Below are 7,670 nucleotides of genomic sequence, written 5' to 3'. Positions count from 1 at the left end.
GGCGCCGCACTGCGCCTGCGCGGGGCCGCTAACGGCGCGCGGGCAGGCGGGGCCGGCAAAATGGCGGCGGCGGCGGCGGCGGCTGAGGTGGGAAGGTTGGCCAGTGGCCCGGGCGATAGGGACTGGCTAAGGGTGAGAGCTTGGTTGTAGTCGCTGGGGAGGGACACGGGAGGAGCCGCTTCTTCCCGGCTGGTGGAGGGAGAAGCGCTAAATCGTTTCTCAGAGACAGACGGGAAGGAGCGGGGTGGTGCGGCCTGGCCTTAGGGCCTCGGGGAGGGGGGGGAAGCGGTTGCTGGACGTGGGCAGCCGGACCTGGGAGAGTCCCATAGCCCCGTGGGGTTGGGCAGGATGCTAAATAACGCCAGCCAAAATCCCAGCGCTCCTGGGGTTTGTTTTGTACTTCAGAGAGCCTGTAAATACGCTTTTGTTTGAACGCATTCCCCTGGGGCTTTTGGTGACTTCTTTCCTGCTGTAGATACAGAGGATGCACGTGTCAAGGAAAAGATGTTGCAGTAGGGCAATATATATAACAAAGGCAATGGATAGTAATTTTTAAATATTTGGATTTAATGTGCTTTCTGGGCATTATAAAGGTACATGCTCAAATTCATTGTGTTCTTCAACAACAACAAGAACAGCTGGCTGTTACTGGACTTTAGCCAGCGTAGGTCTGAAGTAAATTAATATGTCTCTTCCCATTAGAGTTTGCTACTTATTTAGCAAGTGACTTCTTATTTAAAATATACGTATAGAAGCTGGAAAAGTTCTTGCTGATCTTTTGTATGTTTCTTTGTCAGTACAGGATTGTGTACTTTCATTTTCTACTACTTCTTAAATGTCTGTAGTCTCACTGGTTACAATCATTAATTCATCTTTCGCTATTCCTGACTACCTCCCTATTCATTTTACTGATTTCTCTTGCTTGGGGTTTTTAAGAGTATTACTGTGCTGCCTGAGCGATTTCGACACCTACGGATATATACACCTGTTTCTATATAGTAGTTAATACAAATAGCAGTTAAGGTTAATTAGAGTTATTGATGCATACTTTCAAATTTTAAACTGAATTTTGCTTTGGAAGCTTTCTTTTTGGAAGATTATAGCTCAGAGTCCTCTAATAGTTCCTGTGGAGCCGCAAAATAGCAAGTGGTGAAAGGACTGAAGTTCATTATTTCCAGAAGTCCGTGTACCTTTCCTTTTCAAGAGTTGCTGTACAGCTTTCATCTTTCTATTTTTCTTTTTTCTTTTTTCTGAACTTTGTTCATGTAGAAGCTGATATTATGAATTTGGCAGGATTTCTGGATCCACAGTAGTCCTGGGAGACTAACCATAAAATTTTTGCTAGGCTTCTGTATCTCCGGCTGTTTTTAGGGATCCTGGACAAATCATGAATGTGCTGTGTTTGCACCAAATCCAAAACTTGCGAGATCTATTAGACATACAAGATGTGCTGCACAGTTCTTGTGTGTGTGCATCATGTATTTGCTCTCTTGGAAAGCACTTGATGGGTGAACATAGTCAGGAGCCAATGAGCTACACAGTTAGTGCACCAGAAATTTGACATCTCTAATTTGTCAGATTTAGCGTTTGTACCAAGACTATTTGTGTGGCAGATTTGTACCAGAATCAGCGCTTTTTAGAAGCACACGTTCATTATCAGTCTAAAAAATCCGGAACTGACACACAATAGCTGCAGCTTGGGCTTTTAGCCGCTCCATGTATGTCATGAGCATGCTAAGTCTTTCTTGCAGAAGGTTGATTGGATGATTTGTGTAGAAAGAAATTCTCTCCTATGAGGGTGGTGAGACCCTGGCCCAGGTTGCCCAGAGAAGCTGTGGCTGCCCCATCCCTGGAGGGGTTCGAGGCCAGGTTGCACAGGGTTTGGAGCAACCTGGTCTGGTGGGAAGTGTCCCTGCCCAGGGCAGGGGGTTGGAACTGGGTGGTCTTTAAGGTCCCTTCCAACTCTGTGGATTCTGTGATCTTGCCTTTTGTGTAGCGGAGCAGGGATTTCAGTTAACAGTGTTGGCTGTAGAGGGCATTATAATTTGTGGATGTGACATTGATAGCCTAAAACCCAAGAACCTGTGGCTTACCCAGAACCAGAGATAAATTAGTACCACAAGAGTGTGGAAACACAAATGAGAATATGTTTTCATATGGTGGAATCTATTTTCTGCCACGTACTGGCTCTCCTTTTTGTAAAATTAGCCTTAAACCCTTGTTGCAGAGGTTGGATTCGGATGTGTACGATGGCTGATGAAGAATGGTTGAGATTATGCTGAGGGAGACTTTAAATCTCCATTTGGAGTCTAGGAATCAGCAGCAGGTGCTATGGAAAATAGTGCTGTGGGTTTTCTTTGAACCTTCCTTCTTATTTAGAGAGCAAAGGAGTAACATCCATTGTGAGAGCAAGGACACTTGCTTTCTCGTTTTGTAGTATTTAAACAACTATGAGAATATGAAGAATTCAAAATCTGCATTTTTATTAAATGACACTTCTGCAACTCTTGGAAAATTTGTGTTGTGTCTGATTTTTATATTTTATTTATGTCTTCTTTTGACAAGGCAATTAGAAACCAATCAGAATTTGTTGAATAGATTCAATGGAGTTAAAATAGAATGAAATGTGCGGTTCAGTCTTCAAATACTAAGTCATAGTAGAATATTCCGTACTGTCAGTGGAGAAGTTTGCCACGCTGCGCTGAAGAACAGCATAGTGAGTGTTGTAGGAGTAGAGAGCTGTTGCCCTTCATTCTCTAGAATTTAATTGGATTGTACTTTCCGACTGCATCCGACCAGATAGGATGTAACAGAAGTTTGGCCGAAATTGTAATGTCAAGCTCATTAATTACATGGTGGACATAATCTGAAGGAGGAACTGTCAGCTTGCTTTGCAAATGAGAGGTTAAGTGTTCTGGAAGAAACTCAGCAAGACCCACAAGACACTGCAATCCTGAAGATGCTACAGAGCATCTGTTTGCAGGAGGCCTGGGCTCCCAACTCCTGCAGACATTGGAGCTCGGTGAGAGCCAGGATTTGGGAGCTGCTTCTTCACAGATACCCTTTTCAGTGCAAGTTCCAGCTCCAAGCCCTCCCAAGCCTGCTGCATCCCTGTCTTTGACCTCTGTGCCATAGGTTGCTGTTCCCTATTTGGAATAAACTATTGTGTCAAGCCCCAATTGTACTTACAGAGGACTACAAAAAACAGCTTACCCATACGCTGAAGTTGTTCGTGCAGTGCAGGTCTGGCCTGCTGTGTGAAGGCAGCGTATACCACAAAAGGCCATGGGGCAGTGTGGGTTGACTTTGCAATAATCCTTTCTTCCCTGCCTCCTCTCTCTTCCCCCGTGTATCATTTATTCCTATTTGAGTATTTTAAATGCAATATGCTATTCAAACCACCCCTTTCCTCTGCCCTGTTGGGGTTCACCAGCAATATTTATCTTGCTCTGCTGCACGCTGGCTTGCCTGCAAGATCCACAGCAGTTAACTTTCTGTTTAAAATAGTGTTTCTTTCCGTGGAGGAGAAGACAACTGGCATGCTGGGCTGCAAATTATTTGGTGAGTCATCAGTTAATATACACATCCTGAATAAAAAGGCACTGCAGCTGCTAATTTCTGTTTACTGCTTGACAGTATGCACAAGAAGAGAAAAGGTAATTGGTATGTGTAGCCTTTTATTGGTTGGTTTATATATATAAATGGAAAATATGCATTAGGGCTTTTCAGGCTCCAAGCCCCTATTTGTGTGAACATGAGAGAAATGTGCTCTGGGCTCTTTGTCTTTTCACCTCTCCCACATCCCTGGACAGGCCGAGAGGGTGGGTCAGGAAGGATGTAGGACTTTCCATTGCGGAAAGAGATGATTTATAAGACACTCGCTGCCATTTGGTGTTAGTGCTTGTTTTTCTCTCTATTTCCTTAAACAAAATTTGCTCTGAGAGAGACAAATAGGTTTTTAAAAAAATTCCTCGGGTCAGCTGTATGAGCAGATAAATGGAAACGGAATGAGAAGATTCAGTATCAAAATAACAGACTGAGACAGACCTTAGGAGCAGAATTTGGCCATTATTCTGATTGTGCAGTGACACTGGGATGGGAGTAATTGATGTGTCTGTTCATTTGCAGAGTTAGTGCCTTCGTGGATCAGTTTTGAGCAGTTTCTGAAGTGATTTCAGGGGCATGATTTAGGGCTGAATCTGAATGAAAGTGTGACCAAAGCCAGAGGACTTGTTCCTGCTTGTTGCAGAAACAGAAATCAGAGAACCTTTTTCCAGAGTTTATTGGTTTGGGTTTTTTTTTATACCAACTATGCCAGATTGCCAGTGGGTTTTGTTGTTCACTAATTTCTGCCCATCAATAAGAAGTTCAGGGAAAACGTTCGGGGTTTTGGATCATTTTAGTAATAATAAATAAGAAATTGTGCTCTTTGTGAAGGTAAAAAAGTGGTGGGTTTTCCATAAATATAGCTGTTTGAGAGTCTTTTTCTTTCTTTTTTTTTTTTTTTAATCCTGATCAGGAGAAAATTATTATTATTTGCAGTTCTGACTTTTTGTAGAGCCTAGTTCTGTACAGCACAGTAAAAAAGCAACATACATGTCATTATTTCTCCTTTCAGCTGCCCCTAGCCAGGTTATCTTAATGCTTGAAAGTGGGTTAGCAAATGCGTTTTCTTTTGTATTATTAAGACAGGTGATGGGTTAAAGATTTGTGGGCGTATTCTAGCTCACTAATTCCTGTATAAAGTATAACCATGAGCTGCCCTCAAAATAAACCTGGGCTTGGCACAGATTTGTGTTCTAAACATGATTACACGTAAATGTCAGATAAGTGGAAATATTCAGGAAAGTGGAAACATTCCAGAACTCTGCTATTTATGGCATCAAAACAGACATTTGAAAGCATTAGTTCTTCATTTTCAACAACTGAAAAAACTCTTAAAAATAAGGGCAAATGACCTTTAATTGCCAAGTTCCTTGTTATGAAAATGGTTGGGTTTTTTCTCTGCTCTTTCTTAGCTTTGGGAAAAATCAAACACATAAAGTTTCAGTAAAGCAAGATATGATGATTAGTTTGTCCTTCGGCATTTTTGTTAGAGCATCTCAAAGCACTCCACTGAAATTTGTGGTTAAAATCCCATGCCGCTCCTCTGTACTAGATGCAGCAAATAACTTCGATAGGTCTGGAAACCAGAGGCAGAAAGAATGTGAGTAAGTTGGCCAAGTTTGTAAAGGAAGGCTGTGTTAGGATTGGGACTAGAGCACTGGTTTCCTGGTGCTCAGGGCTGGCCTCCAGCCGTCTAGAAGTTGCTTCCACAGGAAAAGTACAAATGACTACGACGACTGCATTTAGCCTATCTCAAAATAAAAACTGAAATGGAAGTTGTGACAGATGACGCATCTGCAAGAAGAGCCCGGCTCTCTCTTTCCATCTGTGGGCCTTCTACAGTAAAACGCTGGAGCCTGAGAAACTCTAGTCTGTTGCTGCAGATTTATTATCCCACCTCCAACAGGACTTTGGTTCCATAAAGTGCTGAGTGGATTATAAAGAGGTGCAATTATTGGACGTGTGAGTGTGCCAGAGGGAGAATGGCCTGTGTGACACGGGGAGCGTGGTGCTGTGGTGCCCAGGGGTGAATGCTACGGGACAGGCTGTACTCTTCTGTTTGCACCGGATTAAAATTACTGAGGAATGATACAATGATATTCATGAGTTGACATCTTTCTTTGCAATCCTGAAATAAAATAAGCATGTTAAGACTTTTTTTTTTTTTTTTTTAAATTGACATTGCATCATACCCATACAAGATATTATTAGTCAAGGACTTTGTTGCTTTTCTTTTGAGTAGAAATATAAGGTATAGATATATCTACCAATTTGGTACTTCCGTTTGGCTGCAGCTAATGCAGAGTCTCTGCTGTATTTAGTTCCTCTGACTTAGATGTACTTTGGGCAAAGTGTGGGTGGGGTGGGGTCCGGTAAAACAAGGAGGTAGAGACCTTGCATGAAGTTGTAATTTTGATGTGGAGTGATACTTTGGGCATACAGGGCTATTTTTGATGTTTGTTTCTGCCTGTCTTTGTACAAATGGGTTTTTATAGCAGTTTGACACTACTAAATTTTCTCTCTGTATTTGGGAATTACTCAGGGTTAGCAAGATTTTCTTATAGATTTTTTTTTTTTCATTTTTAAATTATATTTGCTGGCAGACATGCTACAAGCAAAGGACAAGAAGGTCATGAAGGGCCTGGTGTAGAGTTTAGGCTGTAAATGTATGCCTTTAAGAACTGAGTTTTTCCTGTAAGCTCTTTGTCCAGTGGCTTGCGGTTTTCCTCACTGGCCCAACACCCGGGGTTAGAGGCGATGGAACCTTCTTCTAGAAACCTGCTGAATTTGTTTTAACGGCACAGGAAGAGTGAGCATTTACTCCAAAGATGATCCCTTTCCCCTCGCTCCCTGCGTCCTGCATTTCAGTGCGTGTTTGGCGGTACAGGTAAGGGTGGGCACCTGGGTGTGGATTGCGGGGCCGGGAGGAAACGTGACGTCTCCTCCAAGTCTCATCCCCGTTCCGTACAAATACACGGTAATAGCGGAATGGGGGTAGCGAGAGGACAAAGCCGGCCAACACTGCTGTGGACGTGATGAAAAAAAAAAAAAGAATGTGTCTCTTCCAGCTATGAATATCCTAAAAACCAGACTAAGGTGTGAGGGTGAGTGACTTCCAAGGGCTGTAGCTACAGCCAAGGCTCCCCGCCTGCCGGGCGGTGGTGTGGCTCCTTGCTTGGACCACACCAAGGTGCAAAGTCCAGAAATGTGCCTTGTCCAGAAGCTGCTGTTACTTCGCACAGGCCTCCCCCCCGCCGCCCTGCCCGAGCCCCGGGGCCCCTCGCCAGCCTGCGCACGCCGGAGGAGCCCGCCGCGGTGATGGCCGCGGGGCTCGGTCCCTGTCGGAGGGACTGGGGCTCGAACCTGCCGCCTCCCTACTCCGCGCCAGGCGAACCGCTCCCCTCCGGCGGGGCGGGGCGACTACATGCGATTGATGGGGAAAAGAGCCAATGGCCGCCTTAGAGCCCCCTAGCAACTGAGCCGCTCTGTCCCGCTGGGAACACGAGGAAGGGGGCGGTCGAGCTTTGCCTTCGTCCAATGGAAGCCGAGGGGGGCGGGGCTAGTGCTCCTTGGTTCACCAATAGGCGAAGGCGGGGAGGATTGTCGCTTCCTCACCGGGGCGGGGCCACCATTTCGGTGCTCCAATGAATGCTGAGGAGGGCGGGGGCGGGAACGAACCGTCCAATGGTGGGGCTCGGGGGCGGGGCGGGGCGTCCTGTCAGAGCGCCGCGGCGGCGGGCCGGCTGAGCAGCGGCAGGTGGAGGAGCGGGACGGAGCGCCTGCGGCTGCCCCGCTGCTCCTCCGCGTCCCTGGGCAGCGCCGAGCGGTCCCGTAGCGTTCTGTCGCGACACGACGCGCCGTGCCCCGCCGCCGCCGTCGTTTCCCGCAGAAGGCGCGCCCCGAGAGCCTCCCCGCTCCGGCCGCGGCGGGGGATGGCGCGGCGGACGCTGCCCCCGCTGCCGTGACGGGACCGCGCCGCCGCCGACGGCCGCCTCCCCCCCGCCGGACCCGGGCATGCCGCTGCCCGCCCGCCCCGCTGCCCGCCGCGCTGCCCCGGCCCCCCC

Source organism: Numenius arquata, chromosome 17, assembly GCF_964106895.1.
Source record: "Numenius arquata chromosome 17, bNumArq3.hap1.1, whole genome shotgun sequence".
Classification (NCBI taxonomy): domain Eukaryota; kingdom Metazoa; phylum Chordata; class Aves; order Charadriiformes; family Scolopacidae; genus Numenius; species Numenius arquata.
The sequence above is the reverse complement of the archived record's forward strand: the minus strand, read 5'-3'. Positions refer to the sequence as shown.